At 40.4% G+C, this 17,333-nt stretch overlaps 1 non-coding gene across 1 annotated transcript; it reads right to left on the bottom strand.

The window, feature by feature from the left end:
* Window positions 1-3,069: 3,069 nt before the first annotated feature.
* On the bottom strand, window positions 3,070-3,195 carry LOC123389817. The gene has a single exon (XR_006604467.1). It is a non-coding gene; the product is annotated as a small nucleolar RNA SNORA40 (small nucleolar RNA).
* Window positions 3,196-17,333: the final 14,138 nt, after the last annotated feature.

The raw sequence follows: 17,333 nt of genomic DNA, 5'->3' as shown, positions 1-17,333 counted from the left end.
ATTTTCCTCTTGTGCATCACAAACTTTATGAAATGAGAGGGCACCCATATGGGCTTGATGGCCTCCTTGGGTAATACACACGCATATCCTTTTCCCCAGATAACTAAGTAACCAGGGAGCCATTGATTAGAAGTAATATTTTCCCACCAGATCGGAAGATATACGTTGTCTTATTTTTGTTTACTAAAATGTCTTTCTACTGCTGCAGTGTTTTTATCATTATGATTCCAAAAAATTAAGAGTAAATATAAGTTCTGTTAATATTTCTTGAGGAGGACCTTGTATTTTCCCTTTATGTTTATGAAGTTGTAATTTTAATATTTGATTAGCCTGCTCTATAATTTTTTGTCCTTGAGGATTATATGGGGTGCCAGTGGAATGTTTAATGTTTCACAAATTAAAGAAGGATTGTAGCTTATTGGAAACATAAGCGGGTGCATTATCAGTTTTCACAGCTTTGGGAATTTCTATGATTGCAAAGGCAGAGTGGAGATGTCTAATAAGCACATATAAAGTGAGAAGGTGTATCTATAATGACATGAACAAAAGGTTTTTTTCCCAAATGAAGGGATGTGAGTAACATCCATCTGCCATATTTCATTGGCTTTTATGCCTTGTGGATTGATGCCCGCTGGCTGTGTAGGCAGACTGATGGCAGCAGAAAAAGGGCAGGAATGGACAATGGAATTTGCTTGTTCATTAGTAATAGGAAATTTGTGTTGAAGTCCTTTTTGGTTTACATGTGTAAGAGAGTGAAAATCGGATGCTTCCTGAAAAGCTGAGAAAACAAGAGAGTCACCTATTTCATTACCTTTGGTTAATGGCCCAGGAAGGCCGTGTGACTTCAGATGTGTGTAGCATAGAAAGGGGCAAAATGTTGGTGAACGAGGGATTGTAAATGATGAAAATGAGTGGAGGGAGACATTAGATGTAGAAATAGCAGCAGTTTCGATATGCTATAAAACATAAACTGTATATAAAGAATCAGATAACAGATTAAATGCAGGAAAAACATCTTGAAACAATGTAATAACAGCCATTAATTCTGATTTCTGTGCTGAGAGACCAGTAATAGATATCATATTTGATGTAGGACCATAATAACAGGCTTTGCCTTTGACAGAGCCATCAGAAAAGTTAAGTAGGGGCATCTGTTATTGGATTTTTAGAAGTAATTTTAGGAAGGACAAAAGCAGTACTTTTTAAGAAGGAAACAACAGGTAAAGAGGGATAATGAGAAGTGTTTCCAGTGAAGCCACTAAGGGCAATTTGCCAATTTAAATTATTTTGGAATGCTGTCTCAATTTGCGTCTTACTTAAAGGCAGAACAATAACCTTCGGATCATATCCCTATATTTGGCAAGTTCTTTTTCTTTGTAATTGAATAATGCTGCCAATATGGTCTATATAGGTAGTGAGTATTAACAATATTATTTGGAAGAAAAATCCATTTTATGATTAGTTCTTCCTGTGTAATTAATCTCATGGATGTATGTGGGATATGAAAAATAAGAAGGTCTAATGGTATATCAGGCAGGACTCTATCCATTTGGATTGATTGAATCTGGTTTTCAACAAATTGTAATTCTTTTAAGGCCTCTTTTGATAGGGTCCTAGGGCTATTTAAATTAGGATCTCCCTTCTCCCTTTAAAGAGGCAAATAGATGCTGCAAAGCATAAGTGGGAATTCTAATTTTTAGGTCTTATCCAAATAATGTCTCCCAATAATCTTTGCAAATCATTCAAGTCATAATTTTGTCTCTACAGATTTGAACTTTCCATGGTTTAATTGAGGTCCTGTCATTAATGAATCCCAAATATGAGGAAGATGTCATGGTTTGTATTTTTTCTGGAGCTACAATTAGTTGTATTTTTCAAATTGTAATAGAAATATTTTAAATGTGTCCTGCAATTGTACTATATCAGAGGCTGCACATAATATATCATCTATATAATAGATAAGATAAATTTGTGGAAATTGATCTCTGACTGGCTGTGTAACTTTTGCCACATATTCCTGACAGATAGTGGGGCTATTTAACATTCCCTGTGGTAAAACTCTCCATTGATATCGTTTGGCTGGTTCTTTTAAATTTACACTGGGAATTGTGAAAGCAAAACGGGACAGTCTTCCTTGGCAAGTGGTATAGTATAAAAGCAACCTTGTAAATCTATGATAATTACTGGTCATTCTCATGGAACTAGATTAGGCAAAGGCAATCCTGGTTGGAGAGACCCCATGGGTTGGATTAACAGAATTAACCATAAGCAGGTCTGTTAAAAGTCTACACTTTCCTGATTTTTTCCTAATAGCAAAGACGGGCAAATTCCAAAGACTGTGAGATTCTTCAATATGCCCTTTTCTTATCTGTTCCTCAACTAGGGCTTGTAAAGTAAGTGGTTTCTTTTGTGTTAAGGGCCACTGCTCCACCCAAATAGGTTTGTCACTCTTCCAATTTAACTTAATGGGTTCAGGAGCAGTGTCGCTCAGTGAAAAATTTGGGAATCCTCCTTAGGGAAAGGTATAACCAGAGAGGCTCCCCATTGATTTAGTAAACCTCGTTCCCAAAGTTTAATGGGCAAGACTACAATATATGGCTGCATATAGTCTTTTTGACCCTCGCGTTCTTCACAGAAAAGAATATTGAAGCTCTGATGCATATTGCTAGCCTGTCCTAATCCCGTAATAGTAACAGAAGATGAATTATATGGCCATTTTTTAGGCCAATGTAATGAACTTATGATAGAGACATCAGCTCCAGTATCAATTAGACCTGAAAATTCCTTTCCTTGTATTTTAACATGATAAATCAGTTTATCCTGATAAATTTTCTCAGTCAAATACACCCCAGTTTTTCCAGTGCTTCCAAACCCATTAGTTTCTTTGTTTGTTTTATTTTATTTTATTTATTTGACAGATAGATAACAGGTAGGCAGAAAGGCAGGCAGAGGGGAAAGCAGGCTCCCTGATGAGCAGAGAGCCCTATGTGGGGCTCAATCCCAGAACCCTGAGATCATGACCTGAGCTGAAGGCAGAGGCTTAACCCACTGAGCCATCCAGGCACCCTTCTTATTCCTTCTTATCTGCATCAAAACTTATACTGAGCCATGAGTTCTAGGTTGCAAAAGAGGATTTATTTTTTGTACTTTGTCTAAGTCTTGGTTCACAAACTAAACAAAAACAGCACAAGTGCAATTCTTTGTTTGTTTTTAAATTGACACTGAAGATAGGGTAAAAGTAGCAACCAGGCAATGGAATCTCTTTTTTGAAAATGGTTTGGAGCCACAGTAGTTATCATCACTGAAATTTCACTAGTATAGTCTGAATCAATAATGCTGGTGTGAGCTAGTATTCCCTTTGAAGTAAGGCTGGATCTCCCCTAAAGTAGCCCAGTGGTTCCCTTCAGTAAAGGGCCAAAAATATTAATTGGGATTTTAGTGGGAAACTTGGCAGGCATTAAGAGATGATTTTTGGGAAGGGGGATATCTAGTCCAGCACTACCAGGCATAGCATGTAATAAATTTAAAATGGTACAATTGTCTGAAAGCTGGGTATTAAGGGAGAATTGGTCCCCTTGTTTTTTCAGGGCTGAGGGCTTGCCCCCAAATAAGTTTCCCTGAAGGGGGGATCCATCCTTGTGAAAGTTAGAACGACATTGATTTGCCCAATGTTTTCCTTTTTACACTCAGGACAAAGACCTGGTGACTTATTTCTTCTTGCATTTCATGGAGGGAATTTTCCTTTTTGCCTACAAAAGCTGTCTGCCCACAGCTGAAACATTGTCATTTTAATTTTCCTGTGGTCAGAGCAGCTGCTGCTTGAGCTAACAAATCCGCTTTACAGGTTTCTCTTTCTACTCCTTGGTATAGCTTAATATAATCTGTCAATGTTCCCTTGCCTTTAAAGGGTGTAATCAGTTTCTTACAGTCAGCATTGGCATTTTCATAAGCCAACTGCTGAAGAATAGTATCAGCAGCCTCGAGATTATTTATCTTTTAACAGCTTCTTATAATCTTGCAGTAAAGTCAGTATTGGGTTCTTTTGGACCCTGTACCACTTTTTGAAAAGAAGAGCAATTCTCTCCTTGGGATTCTGTTCTCTCCCAGGCTCTCAGACAACAATGCCGGAGCTACCCAATAGCTTGATCATTCATTTGTACCTGATCTTGCACACAGGCCCATGGCCCAATGCCCATGAGCTGCTCCCTGGAAATAGGAACATTATTAGCTCTGTTATGAGCAGCTGCTATATCTGCATGATATTGCTACCATGTTTTAAATTGCAAAAACTCATGTGAAGATAGAACTGTTTTTGGTAATAGTGACCAATCAATTGGAATAAGTCGATTGCCTTCTGCAATGCCTTGAATGGTTCCCATTGTAAATGGAGAATTAACTCTATCATTTTGTACTGTTTGTTTTAATTCCTTCAATAAATTGAAGGGAAATGGCTCACATATGGCCTCATAAATACCATTAGGGTTGTTAAGATCATGTCCTGGAGTGACATGTTCTCTAATAGTAATTGGGAAATTAAAATGTAAGGCATCTGGGTCTCTTGCTCACTTTGCTTCAAAGAGGCCCTTTTGAATAGCTGATAGCATGGACTTTATGCTAAATGGTGCCTTCTGATAGGATGGTGGAGCTGATGGCGATGGTGCCACGGCATAGTAGCAATTGTTCTCCCTTTCTGTTTTGTTATTGGGGTGGGGGGAGAAGACTCCTTCTTTATATATTTCTTTATGATGATTTTAGTAACTTTTTTCCCCTCCAGGATGGCATGTTTAGGTCCCTCTTTTTTAGTTTCTCCTGAACATTCATTATCGCTATCTGAGTCAGAGGTTTGTAAAGGCTCCAAAACGGAGTGACTAAGGGTCCAAGTGGACCACATAGTAATCAGAATTGGTTTTTCTTTAGCATGTAAAAGTTTTAACTTATGACCTACTTTTTCCCATGTCTGTAAATCTGAAGTCCCTAATGTAGGCAACCAGGAGCAATGTTCTTTAATAACTTTTAAAAGCTCCAAAAGTTGGCCCTCACTGAATTTTGCTCCTCCAGCCTTTAGGAGCCATCTCAATAAACATACTTAAGGGCAATATTTGTTGGTGCTTCTTTATATTACCCATACCCTGCGATAAGTACCACAACTCACCAGCTGGAGAAAAAGGCACGGCCTTGCAGGCAAACACTTTGGGGCTTCTTATCCTGTTCCGTTTCAGATCCCTGTTCCAGCCCTACTTGCCACTTCCTGATGACCACCTGGCCCACGGGAGAAGAATGAGGCACAAACAAGTCAGCTGCAAGAGAAAGGGAGCAGGGGATGACAGTAGAAAAGACTGTCTCCCTGAACAGCTCCTCAGTCCTGTATTTATTAGGTATTAGTAATCAACAAAGGAGTTGAAGAAGGCTATACATTAATCCTATGCCTTGTTGATAAACAAGAAGGAATAGGAGTTATACATTAATTATGAGTCTTATAGATAAGCAAGAAGAAAAGCAGGATATGCCTGGCCAAGCAGTATAAAATTTACAGTTGAGCAAGCACATTCAAAGGGATCATCTAATTAGCCATGGGGGTCTCTGGAGTAGGGGAGATAACAGAAAAAAGAAGAGGCAGTGTTCCCCACTGCTCAACTTCGATGAAACAGGTGGCATTCTGCCCTGAGCCAGCCGGGCATCCCCAGCTGCTCAGCTTCAAGGACCTATATCGTCCTCTCCCCTAGAAGCCTGTTGTTTTTCTTATGGCTATGTTTTTCTTAAGGCTATATCTAGGCATGCTTGATGGCTAGTACAATTTCTTTTAAGTTATATTTTAAGTAATACATTGTTCTGAGGGACAGTTACATCTATGCTTATGCTCCTATGAGAGAATAAAGAGGGGAAATTTGAGTATAACTTTTAAATATTTTATTCCAAAAATATTACTCTGTATTAATTTCCAGTGCAAACCACTTCTTAACCAAATAGTTATTCTAAAATCAGAAAACTTTTTTGGTGGGGGGAACTGGGAAGAACTTGGGGGGAAAGAATTTGTGGATAGTTTTGAATGTGAGTACTAATCACAATTGTCTGTTCATGGCCTGAACAGGAAAAATGACATTATGATGACAAATAGTTGTGCCTACAGGCCTTTTTTGTGGGAAACTGCCCTGGTTCATTTTGTTGATAACAAGGCTTGAGTGAAAACAGCTACACTTTCTCCAGTGTGAAACAGGGGTGCAAGCTGAGGGGGAGTCAAGTTGTATTAAAACTTGTCAGCTGCAATATCACCCGTACTTTCCCTATGGACATGTGTTAATAATCATAAATTTTGATTTCTATTATGTTAATATTCATAATGGAAATAATCATAATGGAAACACAGTATGTATGGCAAAGAGGAAAGCCTCTTTCCCAGTAATAATATTTGGAAAATACCAATGAAAATGTGTGATTTATTTTTATTAAACTATGCTCCTGTTCCCTCACCTATCCTCCCCTGCCCATTGCTTTCTTCTTTCCTAATACCCAGTCTCAGCAGCACCTTCAGAGAAAGCCCCTCCTTCTGCTCAGAAATGCCTCAGGCTCTCTTCTTCTAATACTTCCCCCTCCCCTCCAAGGCCTCACCATCCCCACTTTTCCTTTTCTACCTTCCTCCTGCCATCCTGCTCTGCTTTCACAGAGCTTCCCTCTACTCAAATTTCGTACTCCTTGCCAGTTCTCCTACACTTAAAGTATGTCCTGCTGATGACAAAAAAGGAAATTTATCTTTAGTGTATGGTAACAGAAATATATCTGGTCAATAAAGCAACTGATTGTAGTTTTGAAGTGTGCCTGTTTTAGTTAAAATGTGCTTCCTCTGGGGTGTCTGGATGGTGCAGTCGGTTGAGTGACCCACTCTTGGTTTCATCTCAGGTCATGATCTCAGGGTCCTGGGATAGAGCCCCATATGGAGCCTGCATTTGGCTCTGCACTCAGTGGGGAGTCTGCTTAGGATTCTCTTCTCCCTCTGTCCCTCCCCTCCACGCACTCTCTTTCTGAAATAAATGCATAAAATTAAAAAAAAAAAGTGCTTCCTCTTTTTCACTTTTTAGTCCATTAAAAAAAAAAAAAATATATATATATATATATATATATATATATATATATATATATATCTTAAAGATTTTGTTTACTTTTTTGCCAGAGAAGAGAGCACAAGCAGGGGAAGGGGCAGGCAGAGCATGCAGTTGGAGAAGCAGGCTCTCTGCTGAGCAGGGAGCCCAATGCAGGACTCAATCCCAAGACCCTGGGATCATGACCTGAGCGGAAGGCAGAGGCTTACTGACTAAGCCACCCATGTATCCCAGTCCATTAAAACCTTTGCATTTCAATTTATACTGTTTTAAAACTTTTTGTTTTTTTGTTTGTTTTGTTTTTAATTTTAGTAAGAGTGACACATGATGTTACATTAGTTTCAGGTGTACTACACAGTGATTCACGAATTCTGTACATTATGCTATGCTCATCGCAAGTGTAGGTCCCATCTGTCACCAGACAACACTATTACAATATCACTAATGGTATTCCCTGTGGTGCACCTTTCATCCCAGTAGCTTATTTTATTCCAGAATTGGAAGCCTGTAACTCCTACTCCCCTTCACCCATTTTGTCCATGCCCCTGGCCCCTCCCTGCCGGCAAGCATCAGTCTGTTCTCTGTATTTATAGGTCTGATTCTTCCTGTTTATTCACTTTTTTTTTGTTTGTTTTTTAAGATTCCACATATGAGTGAGATCATATGGTATTTATCTTTCTCAGTCTGACTTATTTTCCTTAGCAGGATACCCTATAGGTCTATCCGTGTTGTCATGTAATATTCCGTGTGTATGTGTATATGTGTGTGTCTATGTGTGTGTTTATAATGATTTATACTGTTTGAGACTTAAACTTTTTGAATTTCTTTGAATTTACATTCTTTGTCCGTATCTCTTTGGATATGCCCCCTTGCCTATATCCTTCTTCTGCAATGCTTGTTAGTGTGATGGACTCTTTCATTCTAGTCTCCATGTAACACTACAGGCACAGTTTTGATCTTTCTATTTCTCTCTGCAGCATTCAGAGTAGTTTCCTCAGATGTGCTTTTCAGTTCTAGTAAATCTCTAGTTGTTTATGTTCTGTTATTTAACCTGTTCATTGAATTTTTAATTAAATACTTTATATTTTTCATTTCTGAAAGTTCTACCTGGTATTTCTTCATAATTTTCTCCTCCATCCCCCACACTGATTTTCAAATAAGATTTTTTTTTTAAAGAAATTTGACTCATTCTTTTAAAATTTTAAGTAGTTCAACATACTGTTTTTTAATTGAAATTCAATTAGCCAACACAGAGTACATCATTAGTGTCAGAGGTAGAGTTCAGTGGTTCACCAGTTGCATGTAATAGCTAGTGCTCATTACATCGACTGCCCTCCTTAATGCCCGGCACCCAGTTATCCCATCCTCCCACTTATCTCCCCTCCAGCAATGCTCAGTTTGTTTCCTACAGTTAAGAGTCTCTCATAGATTGTCTCCCTCTCATATGGTTTCACTCATATGCGGAATATAAGGAACAGTGCAGAAGATCATAGGGTAAGGGAGGGAAAACTGAATGGGAAGAAGTGAATATACTTTTTACATACTCTTTCACATTGCCATTCTATTATCTCAAGTACTTACAGCTCTGATTTTGCTCTTTTTCTGTTCGCTGACTTTCCTTCACTGTTGGCTGTTTCCTTGCGTGTTTTGTCAGTTTAGCTTATGAGTTTGTGGTTAGTGGGCCTTGTTTCCTCCGTGAGAATCTCCTCTGGCTTCTTTGTAAAAGTCCTTCTAGACCCAGTTTTGCAGCCAATTTATTATAATATTGTGGCTTGGGGTTACTGTGGTAATATAAGTAGCCAAACTCCATCTCTACTTGAAGAGAAAGCCTGGAGTTCTAAATTCTCAGAAACTTTTCTTTTCATCCAGTGCCTGTAGCAGATAAGCTTCCTTTCAACAGCCTGCGCCTGTGGGTAAGTTTCTCTTAACCCACCCCTCATGCGAACTAAGGATTGTGTTTAGACTGTGTTCACAGTCCCATGACCCATCTCCTTGTGAGGATTCAGTCACGCCTTCTGTTCAAGCTCCCAGGGGCCTGGGAACACCCTTCTCTGAGGGCAGCCACAGCATCAGCTGAGGCACTCACCACTCCACTTTTCATTCCCTCTTAGTTTATGGCACTTGGAAATTACCTTTCCCCACCCTGCTCCACACTTCCTTCTGTTTAAAGATCAGCCTTGCATTAAAAAGTTGTTCTGGGGACACCTGGGTGGCTCAGTTTGTTAAGCAGCTGCTTTCGGCTCAGGTTGTGATCCTAGGGTCCTGGATCGAGTCCCACATCTGGCTCCTGGCTCAGCAGAGAGCTTGCTTCTCCCTCCCTCCCACTCTGCCTGCTGCTCTCCCTGCTTTGAAATCTCCTTTTTTGTTAAATGAATAAATAAAACCTTGAAAAATTTTCTTAAAAATAAAGTTGTTCTGTTTCCTTAATCTTTTTTTTTTTTTAAGGATTTTATTTATTTATTTGACAGAGAGAAATCACAAGTAGACGGAGAGGCAGGCAGAGAGAGAGAGAGAGAGGGAAGCAGGCTCCCCGCTGAGCAGAGAGCCCAATGCGGGACTCGATCCCAGGACCCTGAGATCATGACCCGAGCCGAAGGCAGCGGCCTAACCCACCGAGCCACCCAGGCACCCCTGTTTCCGTAATCTTAAGGATTTTAGACAAATTATATCAGCCATATTATCAGAATTAGGAAACATCACCAATCACCTCAGATTAACTGTCAGGATGTATGATTCTTTCATACATTCAGTGACAGGGCTGGAAGGCCCAGCTGCTGGTGTTTTAAAATATGTTTTGCACATCCTGTCCTATACATGCTGATTCTCTATATCAGTTTAGTCAGATGTAGGTGCCAATGCATAAGCAAACTTTCTGGAAGTGTGATGCCCTCCCCTCAGTTTCTTCACTGTCCACAGAAGAGCAGTACACTATAATAGTTCAGAGCATTACCTTTGGCATTCTCTATATCTGGGTTTCAGTTCCAACTGTCACTAATCTTTCTGTGAGGTCATAAAGATAATAGGCTGATTGTTTTCTGAACTTCAGTTTTCCCAGAAATAAAATTGGGACAATAGTACCTGCCATACCTGATCATAGCAAAGATTAAATGAGATGCCACATACAGAGCACTTAGAAAAGATAGAGTGCCTGGCACATCATAACTGAAATCAACAAATGCTAAGTATTCTTGCTATTACTCCTTTATCACCTTTGAGACTGACACCTGTGGTAAAACCATTTCTTAGCGCACTAACACCTTAGTTTTAGAATCCAATTTTCTGGCTCTCCCCCTTTTTATTTGTCATCTGAGTCATCCAAGGTGAGTAAGTGTTGGAGAATGAGGAGGCCACAGGCTTCAGGTTAAGAGCCTTAGGTCTAAATCTGGCTTTGCTGCTTGTTGGTTATGGGTATGTGTGACAACTTCTCCAACACTCATTTTCCTTTGCTGTAAAATGGGGATATGAATGGGGTTGTCTGTGTGGCTCAGTCAGGTAAGTGTACAACTCTTGATTTCAGCTCAGATTATAATCTCATGGTTGTGGGATCAAGACCCAAGTTGGGCTCCATGCTCAGCAGGGAGTCTGCTTAGGACTCTCCCTCTCCCTCTGCCCCTAACCTCTATGCGCACTCTCTCTCTGAAAATAAATAAATAAATCTTTTTAAAAAATGCGGGTATGAACAACTTATGTCATGATTGTGTAGGACAAATGTGGAAATGCCCACACAGAATGGTACATGGGGGTTTCTATAGGGACTTTGAGCCTTCTGTAGGCAGGCCCCATGCATTCCTTCCTACATTCTGGGACTCACCTGTAGCGCCATTCAGGGAAGGCTGAACTGAACTGAATGAATGAAACCAGGAAGGAGAAATGAGGCACCGATATAGCAGGGTAGGAAACGGTATGCACAACCTGCAGGAAGTGACTCTCTATGTGGCCACAGGAAGTCGGGGCCTGAGTTTCTGTTTTAGCAGTAATAGTTTTGCTGTGTTTGTGTACCTGAGAATGGGGACATTGTCTCCATCTTTTCTATCTTTCCATGGTGACCAGAATAGGTCCTGCACAGGGTGACGTCTGCAGCTGTGTGGAAGCCCTCACTCGAGGCCCGCCAAGCAGTGGGTGGAGAGGCCCTGAGGAAGTTTGAGTCACTTTGGGCTGGTAATGGGGAAGGCCTGGACTCTGTTTTTGCCAGAGAAGCTTGCGAAGGGTGTGGAACCTGACTTGATTCTCTTCTTACTTTGCATAAGAATCTTGAGCCTGACATTTTCATTTCAATAGGAGGGGGAAATAAGGGAGACTCAGGAAGGATAAAGCAATTCTTCCTTCTCAAGTTGTTCTAGAGTTTCATTTGAACAGTAGGTGGAAACTTTTACATGGAAACTCATTTGGACATTGTTTTGGAGCTGTAAAAATAGAGCTCTAAAAATAAAAACTGATTGATTGGAACATCAGTCAGTTGCTCAGATTCCCCAGCTGTGCAATATTTGCATCTGTCTACCATCTCCTCAATGTTTTCCTCCTCTTCCTGGTAACAGCCACCCTCTACCAAAGTGTGCCAGGTGCTCTGTGTTCCCACCCATCTTCCCAGTGTCTCTGCACCATATGTATTAGCATACCATTTTCATAGATGGGAAGCTGAGGGTCAGAGAAACTAAGGGATGTGCCCAAGGAGGAGACACAGCATGTAGGAGTACATGGTTCCAAAGATGTCCTTGTCCATTTTCTCTTGATTCCTTGTCATCCAGCAAAGCCCAGTCAAGAGACCAATGGTCCAGGCTCTCTACCTCCTCTAATAAAGTATGTGAGCTCGGGGAAGTCACTTTAGGGTATCTTCCATCTCCAGCTTCTAGGTTTCTTCTGACTCAATTTCTAGGAGATTTCTGGTGGACCATCTCCAGTGTCCCTTTACCTCACAAACCATCATGTGAAAGTCTCATGAAATCACGCAGAGTACTAATACTCATTAAGTGCTGATTTTGAACCAGGGTTGTGCTGGGTGCTAACCAAAATTCCTGATATTTATTAGTCCTGATACTAATATCCTTTAATTTCTGGTATTTTTAAACACATGATCATTTCTATGATTTGTCTTTCTACTCCTTATATCTAGAATGTTTTCTTCCTGTGCCTTCTGTGCCAGAGAACTCAAGTAAGAATAATTTGCTTTAGATGGGACCCCACTTAAATGCCTCACTATGTTGATTTTTGATAAAGAGCTGGAGAGAGAAAGGCTGGGCAGGTAGTTTGGATTGAAAAGAATGAGCTTGAATGATTTTCTCTATAAAGGGCAAGGATGGATTTCTGACTTCTCATTAGTTTCAACCATTTGGGGGAACTCAAGGCCATGAACCCTTGATTCTTTGTGTGAAAAGGGGTAAAAATGATCTTTTCTGTTTCTTTATATGACTTCCCAGAAAACTTTTTGCTGTGTGGAAGTATCTTGCTCAATAATCCCCTTTAATGCTTAATTTAAAGTTCAAATTCCTAGATGACTTGTTCTCTCTAGAATAATGCCAGACAGAGAGGTATCCATGGAGACCACCTTTGGCCTGTAAGTGCTTTAAAGTATGCTTGGCAATTCAAACTCTTATGCCACATAATTTCTCTGACTTGCCATCTTGTAAAAAGTCTTAGAGATAATGATCATACTTTAAGAAAATGTTCAGAAATTATATAAGGACATCAAATCCGGCTACCTTAGGCAATCTCCATGGTGGTGATTGAGAATCTGAAGCCCTCCAAGTTCACATTTTATTTTAATATGCAGGCTGAGCTCTCAGGAAGGTTGATGCTTTAATCCTCCTTCTAATTACACCTAGCTAGAAGGACAGCTATATAAACATACATATAAAAAATACATATAAAACCCTATAGGCACAAAGAATTTGGTTAAATTCATATCAGTTCAGAAGATTTATCTAAATCCCCAAGATAAATCCCCAAACTTCCATGGTTTAGCATGACTGAAGTTGATTTATCATATGAAATTCAGGGTGGGAGGCAAGAGTTAGGATGGAAGGGAGGGGATTTCCCTACAGTAGTTTTGGAACCTGGGTGAGGGAGCCTCTGCGGCATGGCCCTGCCCTGTGTGTCAACAACCAACTGGGGGAAGGAGGAAGAGAGAGAAGGAAGATTTCTTAGGAAGGTGCCATGGACTACTCATGTCAGCCCACTCTCGGTGGCCCAGACTCACTTCCATGTTTCCACCTAGCTACAAGAGGCTTGGGAAATGAGATACCTGGTTGGCCAACAGCTCTTCATTCTGAAGGGGAGCAAGGTGGCTGTCTCCAGCTATCTCTGTCACCTCTCTACTGTGTGCATGGCATTGTGCTCTCAAAGGGCTGACAGTGTAGGTGGTGAGGATGTTCCCTTCCCTTCCTTCCTGTGCCCTTCACCATCCCCTCTGTACCTTTTCCCTCTTCGCACCATTCTCTTCCATCCTTTCTTACCTCCAACACATCCATACACACACACATCCCTGTTGCTTTTCTTCTGCTCTTACATGGAAAATCTGCTCTACAGGGACCTTACATATAGAAGTTAGTCTGAAAGTACAGGCTGAAAGGAAATCAACCAATATGCACTACCCTCTCCAAACTAGGCTGGAAACCTAAAGGGGTTTCCTAAAGGGTATTGACTCAGGCCTCATGCTATTTTCCCAAAATGTAGTTTTCAGCAGTCATTAACTTGCCAAGAGCTTGAGAGGACTTCCTGTTGCTGCCCCAACGATACACTCCTTGCCTTTTGCCTTAGACTCATTATAATATGGCCCCTACTCCCTTGTCCAAGCTTATCTCACATGTTCCTTTGTTCCTCAACAGGGAATAAATCCTGCCCACTGTGAGGTGTTTATTCATTATCTTGCCATGACTCTTTACTCAATGTTCTTGAAGGCCCATCAAAGCTCCACCCACAGTATGAAATCTTCCAATAGGTAGATACTTACACAATTTATACTCCTATTTGGTTAGTGGTAATCTTGCAGTGTAACACATTTCCCTCTCACTATCTTATGGCTGTTTCTGTGTCCTTTGTTAGGTTATATGTTCCTGAAGCAGAAAGAACAAGGCTGATACAGACAGCTCCTGCTTCTCACTGCTTAGTGTTCTGCTGTTGTACCTTACAACTTTGCATTTTATTTTATTTTTTTTTATTTATTTACTTTTTATTTATTTTCAGTATAACAGTATTCATTATTTTTGCACCACACCCAGTGCTCCATGCAATCCGTGCCCTCTCTAATACCCATCACCTGGTCCCCCAACCTCCCACCCCCTATCCCTTCAAAACCCTCGGGTTGTTTTTCAGAGTCCATCGTGTCTCATGGTTCACCTCCCCTTCCAATTTCCCTCAACTCCCTTCTCCTCTTCAGACCCCCATGTCCTCCACGTTATTTGTTATGCTCCACAGATAAGTGAAACCATATGATACTTGACTCTCTCTGCTTCACTTATTTCACTCAGCATAATCTCTTCCAGTCCCGTCCATGTTGCCACAAAAGTTGGGTATTCATCCTTTCTGATGGAGGCATAATACTCCATAGTGTATATGGACCACATCTTCCTTATCCATTCATCCTTTGAAGGGCATCTTGGTTCTTTCCACAGTTTGGCAACCGTAGCCATTGCTGCTATAAACATTGGGGTACAGATGACCCTTCTTTTCACTACATCTGTATCTTTGGGGTAAATACCCCGTAGTGCAATTGCAGGGTCATAGGGAAGTTTTATTTTTAATTTCTTGAGGAATCTCCACACTGTTCTCCAAAGAGGCTGCACCAACTTGCATTCCCACCAACAGTGTAAGAGGGTTCCCCTTTCTCCACATCCCTTCCAACACATGTTGTTTCCTGTCTTGCTAATTTTGGCCACTCTAACTGGTGTAAGGTGGTATCTCAATGTGGTTTTAATTTGAATCCCCCTGATGGCTAGTGATGACAAACATTTTTTCATGTGTCTGATAGCCATTTGTATGTCTTCATTGGAGAAGTGTCTGTTCATATCTTCTACCCATTTTTTGATACGATTGCCTGTTTTGTGTGTGTTGAGTTTGAGGAGTTCTTTATAGATCCTGGATATCAACCTTTTGTCTGTACTGTCATTTGCAAATATCTTCTCCCATTCCATGGGTTGCCTCTTTGTTTATCAGGAGTGAATGCCATCTGACTGTAGAGAGCAGTAATTGCAGATTTAGAGCAGATGTTTCCCGACTGAACTGGGGCTAATGATGGCTAATTCTTCCCCTTGTTGATGACTTTTCTGAAGGAATGTCAAGAATCCATTTCAGTCAGAGAAGGGGACTGTTATTTCTCCTTTGTGTTCCCTGAGTGTTTAGCAATGGATACAGACATGCTGGTTATTTATTTAAAATGAAAACCCACTGTTGTCAAAATTTATTTAGTATCCATTGTTGGCCAAGCGTTTTATCTATTTTGCATTCATGTATTTATTTTATTAAAGTTTCAACAACTCAGTGTCTTGGGTATTCCCATCCTCATTTTTAGAAGAAAAATAGGGCTTCTTAGCAATGAGGAGCAAAATTGCAGACTAGGGAATTCCCTGGAGAACCAGGGTGCTGAATTCAAGTCTTCTGACTTCAAATCCTATGCTTTTTTTCTATTATTCTACTCTTCTATAAAGTAGATTTTCTATAAAGATCATTGATATTTCAATACTGGAACCCTTGCAAGTACGGGCTAAGGGATCAGGAAGGAAAATATATAATAGAGCTAGGTTTCAATTCTAAATCTGTGATTGACTTTATTGAAGCCACAAACTTCTAGAGTATCAGTCTTCCTCTGTCCCAGCCCCCCAACCTGTGCAAATCAAATCAAATATGCAGAAGAGATGTTAAAAAAAAAAAAAAGACTTTTATTCTTCTAAAGTAATATCCTTTGTTAGAAGCTTTTATTTAAAAAAAAGTAAATATATTCTAAGGACGAGGAGAAAACAAACTTAAAATCCATTTGAGTACAAAGTGCTTGACCTGAGTTTTTTCCAGGGTTTCGCTGTCTTCTATATGTATGTACTGATACTGAGGACTCTAAGCCAGCATGGAAATTCAGATTACAAAAATAGGCTTATCAGAGCTTTGTCTCATGGACCAGCACCAGAGTTTGGGGTAATGGCAGTGAATAGACGTATCCCACAGAAGCTGGAAACGCTCACAGCTTGAGTCTGCCTAGCTGGTTTCTCTCCTCTCCCCAGTGTTACAATGGATTCCCAGAAGGCCACCTGGCCCTTGCCTTGCTCAGACTCCTAGAAGGGCCCACAACAGAGAGATTACCAGTGTTTGCATAATGCTTTACAGTTTACATACCACTTCTTAAACACAGCTAAGCATTTGGTCTTTGCAATCACCTGGTGAGGTGAGGGTATTGTATCACCCATTTTACATCTGAATAGTCAGAAGATCAGATATTAAATAATTCACCTAAGGCCCCAGTAAGAAGTAAAACCCATTCCCCAATCAACTTCCTTGGAAGAAGGTCCTGCTTTGTTCATTATACTTCCGTATGTCCCACTGAATCTGCTCAGGGTTTGCATCCCTCACCGGAGCATGATTCCCTGAATATACTCCCTCTCCAGCCTCCAGGCCCTGTAGGCTGTCTCTGCCTGGAAAATTCCACCATTTATAACTATAGAATCCCAACTTTGAGGCCCAGCTTAAGTGTCAAAGGTTCTCCAAATCTCTCCTAGACTCTCCTTCCCTTGTGTTTCCACAGCCCTTTCCTGTACTTAAAAAAGGAGCATTCACCACAATCTGCTGAGTGTTCTACTTACTACACAAGTGTTAGCCTCATGGTGTATGGAGGGCAAGCCCAATATATCTAGAAAAATGTCTTAGATACATCAGATTCTCAATAAATGTCAGGTTTCTTATTTATCATAGTAAAAATGCTTATCTAATTGAATTCTTATTACGGACCAAATAAAATAGTAATAGTTAACATTTGTTAACACTTTCCATGTGCCAAGTGCTGTTCTGAAAACTTTGTTCATCTACCCAGCCCCACCACCAACCTTTGAGGTGGGTCTTGTCACTGTCCACATCTAGGAGATGAGAAAGCTAAAGTTGAGGAGGATAAGAAACTTGTCCAGGGTTACCCAGCTGTAAGGGGTAGAACTTGTTTTGAACTACTTTCCGTGGAAGGCAGGGACAAGTCCCTGAGTTCTAAGAGTTGTATGTTTATTTCCTTCTACAAGAAAGAAACCTCCACTCCTGAAGGATGCTGAACTA

This window comes from Mustela putorius, unplaced genomic scaffold (assembly GCF_011764305.1).
Source record: "Mustela putorius furo isolate JIRA1106 unplaced genomic scaffold, ASM1176430v1.1 tig00004035_pilon_pilon_pilon, whole genome shotgun sequence".
Classification (NCBI taxonomy): domain Eukaryota; kingdom Metazoa; phylum Chordata; class Mammalia; order Carnivora; family Mustelidae; genus Mustela; species Mustela putorius.
Note: the sequence above shows the minus strand (reverse complement) of the source record. Positions and strands in the feature narration are given on the sequence as shown.